We start from the raw sequence: 15,140 nt of genomic DNA, 5'->3' as shown, positions 1-15,140 counted from the left end.
TTAGCTTCAGCGCCTTCCTCTTCGTTTTCCATCACGCCGAAATGAGCGGGAATCCACTGGAAAGTTATAAGATGACCATTTGTTGAAGCAACCTGAATTGGTTCTGTGATTTCTATTGCCAAGCAGTAATACGGACCTTGCTTCATGATGCAATTACTGGTTTGCAAAGCGGGTTTGACATCACAGAAAATCGTCCAGGCTCGAGGTCGCTCTCCGGAAATAAATCTTATTGCCTCCCGAATAGCGACAAGCTCTGCGGCAGTTGATGTGGTTTTATGGTCCACTTTGAATCGTCGAGCGATATCCATGTCTGGGATGACAAAGGCTGCGGCTGAGGTGTTTAGCGTGGTGGATCCGTCGGTGTACACGTGCAGAGAATCAGTGTACGTTGTATAAATGTGATATAGGGTCAGTTGTCTGAGGCCAACAGAAGAAATGAGCGACTTCTTCGTGATTCTAGGTATCGTAAATGTAAACAGGTGGTTTAGGCAGGACCCATGGAGGCACTGCAGGGGCATTTGGCGGAGAAAATCTTGATGGTATAATATTTTAATGCCGCGATATTACTCTTGAGAAACTGTAATCTGGGTGAGTGGCGGGTAGTACTGACAGTGGGTGCTGTCTGTGTCTGCTCAGCAATCGGAGGTGAACCTTAAGTGGCTCGCAAAGCATGTATACATTGATGGGACAAGCCCGAGCCTCTGGGATTGTACCATTTATTGGAGTACAGCGCGGTAGACCCAAGCATATTCGTAAGCATTGAGCTTGAACACTCTCTAACGTCTTCACACAACTAGGTCTCATATTGGAGAGCACCGGCATGCTGTATCGAATGTATCCCACAAATAGAGCATTGTACAATTGAAGTAGCGATGATTCTGACGGGCCCCATCTTGCTCCTGCTACGTGGCGAAGAACGAGAGCAAAGCTCTTCAATTTAGATTTAAGTACTGCGACATGTCTCGTCCACAATAGATCTCTGTGTACGACAACCCCAAGGAACTTGTGGTGCGTTACAGCAGGTGTCGCTGTCCCATATCGGGTATTTAGACATATGCTTGCGCGTGAACGCGAGCACTGCGCATTTGTCGATTGAAAGAGTGAGCCCCTGACGTCGTAGATATTTGTATGTGATCGTCACTGCACGCTGTAGTCGAGCTCGTAATTGCGGACGAGTAGTTCCGGATGCCCATATGCATATGTCATCAGTGTATGCACTGATCTTCACCGTGCTGGGAAGTTCTGCTGCTAGGCCGATCATTGTGACATTGAATAAGATCGGGTTGAGAACTCCTCTTTGGGGAACACCACGATGAACCTTATATGGATCGGTGTCGCCGTTGTTTGTCGTCATGTAAATGTTGCGGTCCCTAAGGTAGGTAAAAATCCAAGCGTACAGTCGTCCACCGATGTCGAAATCTTCCAGTGCGTAAAGGATCGCATAATGGAGCACAATATCGTTGGCACCCTTCATGTCTAAGAAGACCGCCGCCACTAGTCTGCGTCGGCTTCTTTCCACTTGAACGCTGGTGATCAAGTCGACCACACCATAAATGGCAGATCGGCCTCTTCTGAAGCCGTTCATAAATGCAGGAAAGGAGTTGTTGCTCTCTAGAAGCCACTCTAATTTTGACAGTACCATTCTTTCCATCACTTTTCCGACGCAGCTGGCTAAAGCGATTGGTCTGTAGGAGGAAAGTGCATAAGGACACTTCCCCGGCTTAAGCAATGCAATAATGCGACTGCATTTCATTTAGCTGGGACTTCTCCTGACTCCCATGAGGTGTTATAATGAGATAACAGGATACGTCGTGCTTCTGTATCAAGATGGTTGAGAGCAGCATACGTGATTCCGTCAGGTCCTGGTGCCGATGATCGGCGGCAGGCAGAAATCGCTGCGTCAAGCTCATCCATTGTAAAACGTACATCAAGGCGCTCGTCAGACGATGAAGAACCGTCTAGATAATCGTAGAACCTTGCGATGAAATTATGCGCACAACACGATCATCAAATTCTTCGGTAATTCGCGAGGCCGCTATAGCGATAACGCTGGAATACTCGACGGCACATGTGTAAATGCCGACGCGCTTCACTTACTCACCGCTTGTCAGTTGAACGACGGTCGACGCTCTACTCGCTGCTGTCAGTGCCAGTGTGTATGGTTTTATTGTAAGTTTCTGTTTACCGGCCACAAGTACGACTAAACAGTTTCTTTTTTGTGTTGCCTTCGCCGACGTCATGAGAACGTTATACAGTACTGTGCAGCACTTAATGTCTTTCCTCAGTATCAGCACCACCGAAATAAAACGTGTGTTTCTATGTGATTCTTGATGAGAAAAGTGAGCTCTGTAACTGTCTGCATCAGAGTGCGACACTTCAAAAGTAGCTCACGAGGGATGGGGGTGAGGAGGGATTAAAGAGATAGGAATAAAGGTATAGAGATAGAGAAGGGGAAGGAGAGAGCGTGGCGCAGGGACAGTGACACACAGAAGCAAGGAGGAAATAGAAAAGGTGGAAAAGATCGCAGGAGTCCGAGGACGGGGCACTACACAGCGAGAGCTCTTGTCGGCGCACAGTTGGCATGCGCCCCTGAGTTGATGGGTGAACAAGAATACTGCTGCGTGCGGAACTGCGCCGCAAATCATAGGCGCTCATGTAAGCCCGTTGTTCTGAAGAAGCAAACGAGGGCTTGCACAGAGTGGAAGTAGGGAGGAAGCGGGCTGAGATCTGCTACCTGGGAGGGCATAACTCGTCGGGGTAGTGAAAAGATATAGAGGAGGTAAGAGACAAAAACGAAATCACTGCATATCCACGAAGTAAGCGATGATGAGTGGACGAAGCAGTAAAATTGTTCAGTGTCACTCAGCGTTACCGTAAATCACTCGTGCATGTAAGTGAGTGAGTGCCCAGCGGGACCGTTATATACAGTGTTCATGGTCAGTACTATTACGTTGTGTTGTGCTTTGAATTTAGTTTTGCCTTCGCTATTACTGCTTTGTGGAATCGGATCTAGCCTGAGTGTGGCAAAAACAAGGTGTGTGCACGTTCCGCTGGTGGTTGTTCGTTGTTTCCAGCGATACGAAATGCATCGTGGAGCGTGTAGAGACGTCATACACTGACACAAGTCAGTCGTTGTCCGTGATGATCATCGTCATCACGGCTGCGGCAGACGCCAACGCCGCCCACGGCCTAGCCTCGACCTTAACGAGATTCGCCCTTAAGAGAGAAAGAAGACATCAGAGTAATAAAATAAAATGCACTGTTTCGATTCATGAGAAGAAGGAAGATCCTGCCATCACTAGTAAATTCGGATTATGAACTTGTATCGTCAGCGCAAATTACCAAAGCTTTAGATTTAATCGATAAAGGCTTAGAGAGTGGATTTACATCAACTGTACCTATCATGTGGCAGAATCGTACAAATCAGGCTGATCTTGAGGAAGTTGCAATGTCGAAACTATCCTGCGTGATAAGGCAGTTGCCCCTTTCAGCTCCGGGTCCGGATGAAATTACAGTGCCTGTGATCCAAATACTATTTAAAACAGCTCCCTGTGAAATTCTTAATCTTATAAATTATTCTCGAAAGCATGTACGGATTCCTTATGATCGAAAAGAAGCGAAGGTAATTCCAATGCCTTAGAAACAGGAATCAGAGTTCAACATAGAAAATAGAAGACCTATATCCTTGACTTTAAACGTGCTGAAACTCATAGAGAGGGTTCAGCATGGCAGAACCACTGGTTGGATAGAACGCAAGTCAGTACTATAACCTCAATAAATTGGCTTTAGATCACATTGTTCAATCTGTTGTGCCCATGCAGACTTAGAGAGCCGAATACAGCTTGCTAAAAAAAGTACGCGGCGCAAGTGACTTTCGGCATTGCAAAAGACTATAATAGCGTTGAGCATTCGATTTTGCTGAAAACACTGATGACTTTAAACTTCACACAGTATATGACGGCGTGGTTAACAGAATTTTCGCTTCACGGGAGTTTCATAGTGTTAAGGATGAATGTTCGTCATCTAGATACAAACAAAGTCGCGGAGTTCCCCAAGGAGCAGTTCTATCACTTTTTCTATATTAATCAACCAATGAGATCCTTACCGACCTGCCAGGATATCTATGTTTATGTGTATGCTTAAGATATAGCCTTCTTTTCTGCTAACAATGATATATATGCTCTACAGCGAAAATTACAAATATTCTTGAACATGCTAGAAAGATGGCCGCAGTCAATTTCAATACATTTAAATGTAAATAAGGGTGCTCTTCTGGCGTTTCCCATAGCCGCTTCTATTTCAATCGCCATTGCATATAATCAGGAACCCATTCCACAAGTAGACTCCCTTAAATATTTTGGTGTATTGCACAATGAAAAACTTAACTGGAGTCCACATATAGAATACATCGCAGCTAATGTTCAACGGGCTTACTGTGAAGAATGAGTAATCGCAAATTTGGCGTACATAGAGACACCACGTTATTGTTATATAAAATGTGTACGCGCACAATATTAGAATTCGGATGTGTCATGTTTTCAGGAGGATAAGCGTACAAAACAAAGCCGTTGGTTGTCTTCGAGCGGGAAGCTCTGCGTTTGTGTCTGGGGCTTCTTGGGTTTGCAGCAGTTAATGTTATTTATTAGGAAGCGTGTCTGCCTACGTTTCTTTGTCAATTCCGATTGTTGACAGTACAAAGATTTTTAAAATTTTGCAGCTTACCAGTGACGACAGCTGAATATGTTTTCATTAGTGACCAGAATCGTTCTTTCTCGCTCATTGGCCTCGTTTTCATACACCGCAGATAATCTATGTACAAAGGAAACTGGCAAGTATAAATGTGACCATTGGTGAAGGAATTGCATCTGAAAATTCAAACTAGATTCTTAGTATAGAATATAATAAGATCTTTCATTCACAATCTAATTTTAAATCCCGCCAATTCTTAGAGAACAGGTTAGCAGATTTACTGGAGCATACACAGACACGTAACATAATAGCTACAGATGCTTCCGTCAGTGAGGAAAGGGCAGGCATAACGATAGTCTCCTAATCGCTTGGCTGGTCAATTGCCGTGAGGCTACCCGATTTCACTCCGGTTTTTGAGGCGCGGCTATTGGCAGTCATCATGGCACTGCGAAAAGTTCCGATTCATGAGAACAGGGCAGTAATAATTACTGATTCGCTTTCGGTATGTACTGCTTTTACAACTTCTCATTCCTCTCGTGCCATAACGACGTTACGATCTTTAGTGCCGTCTCAGTCCAAGTACCTGCAATTAGTATGGTTCCCAGGTCACTGTGGGTTAACAATAAATTAAATGGCCGACGCCTTAGCCCGCTCAGCGCTAGATCTCCCAATAGTCCAGGTTCTCCCGGTGGTAACATACTTCACCGCAATCAGGTTTAGAAGAATAACTATTGACACAGATACTATGGATGGAAGCAATAACCACGTGGACGGAATTTAATAACCTATAATATCCATGGAAATTACAGTGGAGCCGTTCTCGACAATCAGAAGTGACGGTCACCAGATTTCCCAGGCCACTGTGGTCTCAGGTCACTGTAAGTTAACATTAAATGAAATGTCCAACGCCTAATCCCGCTCATTGCTAAATTTCTCGATAGTCCAGGTTCTGCCGGTGGTAGAATACGTCACCGTTATCAGGTCTAGGAGATAAACTATTCACACAGATAGGATGGAAGCTATAACCACGTGGATGGAATATAATCACCTAAAATATCCATGAAAATCGCAGTGGAGCCATTCTCGACAGTAGCAAATGACGATCACCAGATTTCGATGTCGTGCCCCATCATTAAACATTTACTGGAACAGGGCTGGTCTGATGGTATCAACCATCTGCCGAATCTGTGAAAAACTCGAAAATAATGCACATTACTTTTTTTCATGTTCAAGATGGTCTCGCGTTATAACTTGACTTCTAATTACTCCTTTTGCGAAATTAGGCTGGAGCTTATCGGAGGAAAATGCTTTAAGCTTTGGTGCTTCAGGCTTGGGATACTACCACAAGTATTCCTTTGATGTCATGTGTGATCTCATTATGACTACTCAATGAGTACCATTTTAATCTGATATTGAAAATTATTCGACATTTCATTAAGTTATCTAAGTTTTCAAAACTGTTCACATCAATTTAATGCGGCAGTCTGGAATACAAGCTCAAAAGCATATTACTTGCAGTTAAATTGAATATTTTACGTAATATTGCCATTCAATTTCTTTATTTTTGGTTTTCAATTTCATAGCTTACCTACAATAACATTTAACAGTCTCTGTGTTCCAATTCTTAGACATCACGTAGACAGTCTACGAAAACTGCTTAGAACACAGCATCGAGCCCATGCTGTCCGAGAAATGGAACACATTTAGACGGCTCTCACGCGACGATGCGCCACCTCGCGTCGAGACAAAAAAACTAAAATAAACAAACGTAACAGTTGCGATTTCTTTCTTACTTCGTGTCGAAATAAAAAACAAATATGCGTTACTCACATTGGGCGTCCGGCAAAGCGTCTGTTTGTCTGCAGAGCGCTATCCCGGCGAGATTTGATCTATCTGAGCGTTTCGCTGAGCCGCGATCTTGTTTAGACAGCAAAGTACCCTGCATCGTATTTGTCTACGATGCGGTCTCCTCGGAGCGGTCTATTTTGCCGGCTACGTGACAATAAGAATGGAACTTAAGATGGCCGCCTTAATTAGCTGTCTATTTAGCCGTCTACGGTGAGTATTGGAACACAGCCAGTCTCAGCGTTGCATTCTTGGCCAATCCCCAAACTGGGTACGTGCCATTTAGCGAGGGAAACCAACCAACCAACCAACCAACCAACCAACCAACCAACAAACAAACAAACAAACAAACAAACAAACAAACAAACAAACAAACAAACAAACCTATCGTAGTACATCACTTTTGCACGTGGGTGGCCGGAAGGAAGACAACGAAATGGTTTCGCACGAGGTGGTAAAGAACGTGCATGGTTCTTTCGCGTCGCCGCCATAATTGCTACAGAACGGTGCAGCCGGATCTTCGGTTAGAGGAGGGCTCCGCTGAAATCCGGGGCATCGGACGTCTTCGTCATGTCATCCGTAAATCAGCGTGTATTCAGACCGCGTCATGAGCGGCCGTACACCCTGCAAGCGATTGCTGACCGGCTTCGGCCAACTCCTGGACTGGCGGCCGCTTTATTTCGTTGACACGGTGCCCAAAGTGTTCTGCTGCACCCTGTGCGGAGTCATGCCGGCGTTTCCCAAGCGGCTCACTCCCTGTTGTCACGTCTTTTGCCAGCCATGCTTCGACTCGCTCGTCCAGCGAGAACACCGCTGTCCCCTGGACCAAACCCTGTTCGCTGACGACGCGGTGGAGACGCTGGACTCTGTCCGCGGGGGCATCTGTCAACTGCGGGCTCTCTGCCCGAACTCGTCCAGTGGCTGCACGCTTGTGGCCTTTCTGTCGGAGCTAGAGGAGCACGTGGCGGGTCCATGCGTCTTTATTCAAGTGCAGTGCCCGCGCTGCGGGACTGCTGTCTTTCAGAAGGCTGCGCTGAGCCACTACCTCAATGACTGCGCGGGCGCGCAACGCAAGGTCGCGTCGCCAGTCTGGTCTGACACTTCCAGCCTGGCCTCCGACGAGGATGATTCTCGCAGGTCGGACCACAAGACGCCTCGGTCAGTGAACGCTTTGGACAAAGCCAAGAGTCCAGGAGGCTCTCCCGTCGGAACCCACGAATCCAGTTCCGAAACCGCAACGATGGCCGAAAGCAACCCGAAGACAGTTGCCGCCATCAGGGCCCTGCTTCACGAGAGCCATGAGGGTTCCATTTGCTCGGCGTCCCGTCATGCGAGCCGGGTGCCTTCGGTGGAAACTTCTCTCATAAAGACGGGTCGCAAGGGTGGCTCCTCGTCAAAATTTGATCTCCCTAAGCGACGGACCGCGAAAGCATCGAAAAACGCCGTCGGCGTCCCCGGTGACGACAAGGTGCTCTCGGAGAGGCAGCTTCTGGACTGGGTGGACTCGTTGCTCGCTAAGGTGACCGGGATCCTCACCTCGGCGGACGATGTAGCGGCAGCGGTGGCAGCGGAGGGGGCAGAGACATCCAATCCGTCTTCCTCCGGTTCCGGATCTGGCAGCAATAAGCCGACGTCCTCCTTCGCATCACCTCGCCGCCGCTCGCGCAAGCGTGATTCCAAGAGGTCCAGAGGCACGGTCCGCGCGGTCACTGCCTCGTCTCCGGGCTTCGCCTGCTGCTACATCACGGGTGTTGTGGACGCCGAGTCGCGGATCGTGTGCGGAGAGGAGCTGGTGCTGCGCAGCGACAGCTCTCAGATGGCCGACTGCACGTTTCGGGTGCACGCGAGGCTGAGGCGCGACGCCGACGGCAGTGCCCTGGTTTCCTTCACGCTCTGCCTGTGCGGCGGCACGTGGCGGCAGGTGGCCGACTGGGCGCTGTCGAACAAGGTCAGCCTGCTGCTGGTACACCCGTGGGACCAGGCGCAGAACAGGCGGCTGCCGCTCTGCCTGAACCCGGAATCGGTTCCCCGACCCACGGAGTCCGTGCCGCACCCGCGACGCTGGGACTTCTGGTCGCCCACCAGCGAGCTCAAGCTGAAGGAGCTTGCCGCCGGAGGATTCGTCTCTAGTGGGGCCATCTGCATCGCGCTGGAGATCGAGTGACCTTCGCTCTATATCTTTTCTTAAATTAAATATTAAGTGCTCAAGAGAAGTGGTTTGCATGTGTTTAGTAGATTGTGAAGACACTGTGACACGAACTAGTTATCTGTTTGTGCAGCATTCGAGCTGGTGTACCTGCAGATTCTGCGGGCTTGTATCAGGACCCTGTAGTGATGCGGCACAAAGGCAGCATCATGCAGTGATCTGGGCCGCTGAAAATTGTCTAAGTACATCACACCTTTCTACAAAAATGTGGAGGTTTTGTGGGAATAACTGGAAAACGTAAGACGTGTGCCACTAAAGCATACACGTCTCAAAAATAATAGTAATAAAAATTCACTTTCATTCAAACAAAACCTGGTCGTGCCGTTTTCTCTCTAACCTTCAAGTTTCACACTGCTCATATTTGACCAATTTTTATAAGCTTTGTTTGTGCAGACGGGCTCGACTACAATTGGAGATGAGTTGGTTGTGGTGCAATATTATCTAAATGGCTTTTCGCATTTCACTTGCGAATTGCCTTATAAGATATCGTGGCATTGCGTTCAATTTTCGCCATTTCCTGGTGGAACCATACCGTCTTGCCGCGGATTTCGACATCGAAGACGCGAACGCGTTTTTGTTCGCCTCCGTCCGTGACAGTAACGTTTAAAGTTTTTAAGCTCCATGTAGTAGAGTGCAGACGTTTTCGAGAGGACGATGTTCGTGCGAACATTTCTTGCGTTGAATCTTCTTTAGAGACGTCCCGTTTATTGGACAAAATGTTTGAAGTTGCCAGTAGAAAAAAAGAGCTTGAATTAGCCAAAAGGTAGCCGTCAAAAGCCATACGTTGGAACCAAATGTAACCAACAAAAGCCGCATATTTTCGAGATCAATAAAGCTTTGGTTTGGAATCAAAGGGTAGAATGTTAACTATAATAGTGTAGCCGAAGGAGTCCTGGACAGATTTCTAAAGGTAATCATGAAATAATTTCACCGCAGGTGTTTATTGCATCACGAATATATCAAAGGTGCTAGATTGGTTGTTGCGGCTGGAGGTTATTTATTCAAGTACAGGAAACGGGAACATGTTAACAGGCGCAGCTCATGTGTTGGAGTCGCTACTTGCCAGCGTTCATGTTCGTGATGATGATGATGACCTCATATGGATGGCACTCACCTACAAAGGGGCAGAACAAGAACAGGGTGGCAGGATACTTAAGCAACAGCGCCAGTACGGTCGCGCGCGCACTTCGTTGTTGTCGTCTTCTAAGGCGACATGTCATCCCATCCTCCCGCAGACGAAGTCTCCATAGCGTTAGGCACAAGGTGGCCAGCATCGCTAAATTTAGCGAACGCTTTTTGGTTTGAAGTAATTTTCAATGCTTTCTTCGCGGCAGACCTACTTAACAGTGCGTTTTTGTAAAAATCGCGTAACGAATAATAACAAAAAAGCATCTGGAGGTGAAATTAGGATACTTTTGCGAAAATCTAACAGAGCCGGCTGAGCCGCTCGCGGCAACTATTACAACCTTGCCATTGCTGTCTGACACTGCCACTACTCCACCTCCGTACGTCGAACTCCCTGAGGGGGGGGGGGATTTGCGTTGACGGAGTTTAGCGGAGTGTGGTGGTCGCCGTGTGACAGGGGTATATGTCTCACCTGGGCGGGATAAGACAGGACTGTTGAGAAGACTCGCATGGTGTTGGAGAGAAGATGCCGCAGCTGCGCGGAGCGCTAATATTTGTCTCTCAATTCTGGAATATTCCTATTCGCTAGAAATGTTCTTGAATGCCGCGAAAGAAAATAAAAACAACGTGTGCGCAAAAAACAAGTCCGCGATATGATTTCACTGGGGAAGTGGGGAGTGGCTTAACTCTGTGCTTCTTCTGACAGGGAACGCTCGAGCCCCTCTGCCCCTACTTTTGCAGCCTATTGGGCTGCAGTAATTGGGTGTCTTCTTCCTCAAATCACATATTCATTTCCCGCCTTCGGAGCCCTTGCCTTTCAGCAAGGCAGGTCCGGTGTAAAGCAAATGTATTCTCCGAGTCTCCGTGCTTTTCATCCTCGCCGCGGTGGTCTAGTGGCTAAAGTACTTTGCTGGTGACCCGCAGGTCGCGCGATCGAATCACAGCTGCGGCGGCTGCATTTTCGATGGCGGCGAAAATGTTCTAGACCCGTTGTGCTTAGATTTGGGTGAACGTTTAAGAACGCCAGGCAGTCGAAATTTCCGGAGCCCTCCACTATACGGTGTCTCTCAAACCATGGATTTGGGACGTTAAATCTTACATATCAATCAATCAATCAATCAATCAATTAATCAATCAATCAATCTGTGCTTACTCTCCATTCATTAGTGTTCGTTAGTGGTGCTCAAGATATGGTTTACTTGCACATTTCAGTGCGCTGGCGCGTTATACACAGTACTTCCGCACTCGTCTTTCAAATTTTGTTACCGCCCCATTACACGCTTAAGTGTGGTCTTGCGCAACCCCGCCGATTGCCGACGAACCGTCTAGATAATCGTAGAACCCTGCGATGCATTTATGCGCACAACACGACCATCAAATTCTTCCTGAACTCGCGTGGCCGCTATAGCGATAACGCTGGAATACTCGACGGCACATGTATAAATGCCGACGCGCTTCACTGACTCACCGCTTGTCGGTGGAACGACGGTCGACGCTCTGTTCGCGGCGGTCAGTAATGTAACTTTCTGTTTACCGGCCACAAGTACGACCAAACAGTTTCTTTTTTGTGTTGCCTTCGCCGACGTCACGACCACGTTATACAGTACTGTGCAGCACTTAATGTCTTTCCTCAGTATCAGCACCACCGAAATAAAACGTGTGTTTTTATGTGATTCTTGAAGAGAAAAGTGAGCTCTGTAACTGTATGCATCAGAGTGCGACACTTCAACAGTAGCTCACGAGGGATGGGGGTGAGGAAGGATTAAAAAGATAGGAATAAAGGTATAGAGATAGCGAAGGGGAAGGAAAAAGCGTGGCGCAGGGACAGCCGCACGCGGAAGCAAGTAGAAGATAGGAAAGAAGATGGACATGGTCGCAGGAGTCCGAGGACGGGGCACCAGTCAGCGAGAGCTCTTGTCGGCGGCAGGAGATGGCGTAGGGCGAGCCAGTCGGCTAGAGCTGCGCCGTCGTCAGAGATCGCGGGGGCACAATCGGTCGGCACGAAATCCAGAGAGAGAGAGAGTCTAAAACTTGTTCCTGTATGTGTATCACGTATACTTGGATACTTTCCTCGTGTTTTCGCAAATCTCTCTCCGCAATATCAGGTTACGTCAACGGCAAATGTATCTCAGTGTATTTTGGACATTCAACGCGCGTATTTCGATATCTCTTTTCGGGAAGGCTTTTCGGAGTATCTTCGCCAAGCCCTGGAATAAGAAGACAGAAACGTTACCTGTCACAAAAAAACTTCGATGTTCTCAATGTGGTGATTACAGAGGGTAATGGTCACACCTGATCGCGGTACTCAAGCTGAGGCAGGCTTGTGGTAAGGAGCGGGTGCGTTCCGATTGTATTAGGCGTAGGCATTTCCATAATAAAGTTGGCCCTGAAATGTTTTGTGGGTCACGATGAGGAGACGTCATCAGGGGAGTGTTTTATTAATGATGGGTTCGTTATCGCAGGAGCTATAGATACGGAGGAACACACAAAGTGTCATGGTACCATGCCTCTTACCGTCCGCAGCCTGCGATGTACTCTTCAGCTTCCTATCGTGGGCATAGTTTGGGCTTCATTTATGGAGAGTCGCGTGCAATCGAAATACGTGCAAGTTAGGGCTATGCTGCGTCCTTTCGTTTTGTTTTTTACCGGTGTACCGAATGTCGAAGTGATATAAACAAACCGCATAATTGCGGATGCGATACTGTAATCTGAAATTATCGCTAGCATAAGCTCGGTTCTGCTTTGCCGTTTCTTATTCACGCTTCTTCTGGCTATGCGTGACGGTACTTGACTTGTAACCGGTCGGATCTATAACCCCGATCTTCACGCCCTTGTGACGAACCTTGCCTGTTGCTTTTTTTGTTTTATTCCGCATCCCATTGTGCTTCGCGGACGGTGCATTTGTGGTGGTGACGTTGCGCGTTTCGCATGGTACGAATAATAGTAGCGATGTGCCGAGGTCGATGACGTCGAAAGTTGTGCCTAATTGTTGTGTGGTGTGAGCCTCGGGGTGTCTGAGCCTTGATTGTCTTTTGAAGCCCGCTTCTCCTTCGAAATAAAAAATAATGCGTGGAAATTGATTTTCCCACGTTGCGCCACCGTTTCATACTTCCAGCACATGACTGCCGACGAGCCATCTGTGCAAGCCGCGCTGTTGAAACTTGATTCATGCAGCGTTTTAGCGCATTGCATGAATTTCTTTACAGACTAGGTACCGCGCGCCCTCTATGTGAAGGCTAAGAGCGAGCAGCGAGAGGTGGAACGTGGGCCTGTGGAAGCTGTGGCCGACAGGTGCTTCTTACCGTTAGCTACAAGCAAGCTTCGTTCATGTTTGGAGTATAGCACAAGGACCGAGCACGCAGTTTGACTATGTTAGGCATCATCACGACGTCGGTCTTTGCATATTTCTGCAGAAAGCAGCAGCTGAAGTGGCCGACTCGGCCATAGATAAGTGTAGTTGCCTGGCAACCAAACCTATGCACGTGCCTCCTAGCGCAATTGTTCACAGAATAGAAACGGCTGACTAACAGTTTTCTTCGTACTCCCACTCCAAGTGCACCGCGTGTCTCTTGGAATTCGTCATAATAGGGCATAAAATTAAAAAAAAAGTCAGAGGAGCCCTTTTGCGTTCGTTTCAGACGAGGCAACAACCACCTTCTTTTATCCGCCGCCGCCTCCCTCCGAAAGCATTTCTGCACATATAACGTGTCTTCGCTCTGCCTATAACTTTAATCGGCTCATTTTTGACGAAGCGACGTCGTCTTTTGGTGACAGCGTTACGTTATCCCACGTCATAGTGATGTCATAATCTTTGGCGCTGGGTGACGTTGTATGACGACGCCATCACCTGATGGTGATCTTTTGCACCACATTCCTGTTGTCGTCGACGCCTCGGGGTGCTGACGGTGCATTTCGTCAACTTTCGCGTTTGACAAAAAATATGAGGCTTTCGGCTTTAAGAGGAAAGCCTCAACGGTGAAGCTCACGTAAGAAATGACTCAAAGCTTGCCCTAACCCGCGCAATTATTGATCGATACGCGCTGATACTGATCGGTCTCATGCTTTTTTTTGCTTTATTAATATATAGGCAGAACCTTTGTTTGAACTTTCGCTTTAACTTGGTTGTGGTGATGTTGTACTATTGCTTGAACTTTGATGTAACAACGTTGAGCTTTTGCTGGTACATGGCTGCAGCGGGATTGAACTGTGCCCTGTGCCCCCTGTTTGCTATAGTATTCTCTCGCTTTATGCACTCATACTCTTCGGCTCATCACCATCGGTACGCAACCAAATCTGCTGGGCTAAATGTAGCCTTCCTCATTCCTGTGAAAGTTGCGTGCAGTATGGGGTTTACTCATCTTTAGTGACACGCACCCGTTTATGATAATGGTAGTTTTCTAACAAGCTGCACAAATATTTGTGGCCTATGCCTGTTTGTTGGGCTGTTGCCTTGTTCACTTGTAGTGTAGTCCCGGTCAATAAAGTGGGACTTTGTCACGGATAGCCGTTTATGATGATAGATTTCTTTTTTGAAGTGGGGAAAGGACACGTAAAAGGTGAACAAGGAATGATCCGCTAAACAGCGCTGCAGTTAATTGTTGGGGCATGCTCGAGCTTTGATTCGAGAGTGGAACGCTGTATACCCGTCCGAATATCGATATGAGTGCCCCGGGTGCGGAGGGGTACCCACACTTACAGACATTATTACAGCTGTCCCTCACGTCCTGTTGCGGCAAACTCGGCGCTCATACAAGCACACACATTACCACACTGGTCGTGGGAGGCGCGACTCTCGGATCAGGCCTTGGGAAGCCAACTGGCAACCCTGGACCAGGCCCGGCGAGCCGCTATTGGCAGTGGAGCTCTGGACGAAGGTCCCCACCCACTTTAGTTACCGGCAGTACTACGTTTACTCTTCTCTCTCTCTCTCTTCCAATAAGTAGGCCCCTAAATCACTTACTATATACCTCGGCAGTTATGCATGCCTTGATGCCTAGCGTCATTATACGCTTCTTCCACGCTACAATACACGCGTCAAGGAGACTCCTCGGGTTACGTGGCATTCGTATAATTTTTTTTATTAGAAGCATTTTCAAGCGATGGCGTGGCTCTGTGGCACCTGCTTGCCATTCGGAAGGCTTGGTTGGATACCTGTACTCGAACTATTGTTTTTTTTATTTATTCATTTCCTAAAATAATTTATTTATTTATTTGAATCATTCAGTCTGGCACTCAGGTAAACTTTTTAAAGTTTATTTGCATCTACATGGATAGG

General features: G+C 47.5%; 1 protein-coding gene across 2 annotated transcripts in view; it reads left to right on the top strand.

The window, feature by feature from the left end:
* The window catches only part of LOC142772035 (uncharacterized), a 140,991-nt gene that overhangs the window by 83,576 nt on the left and 42,275 nt on the right, over positions 1 to 15,140 (top strand). The window lies entirely within an intron of this gene.

This window comes from Rhipicephalus microplus, chromosome 9 (genome assembly GCF_043290135.1).
Source record: "Rhipicephalus microplus isolate Deutch F79 chromosome 9, USDA_Rmic, whole genome shotgun sequence".
NCBI lineage: Eukaryota > Metazoa > Arthropoda > Arachnida > Ixodida > Ixodidae > Rhipicephalus > Rhipicephalus microplus.
This window is presented reverse-complemented; position numbering and strand designations above follow the sequence as displayed.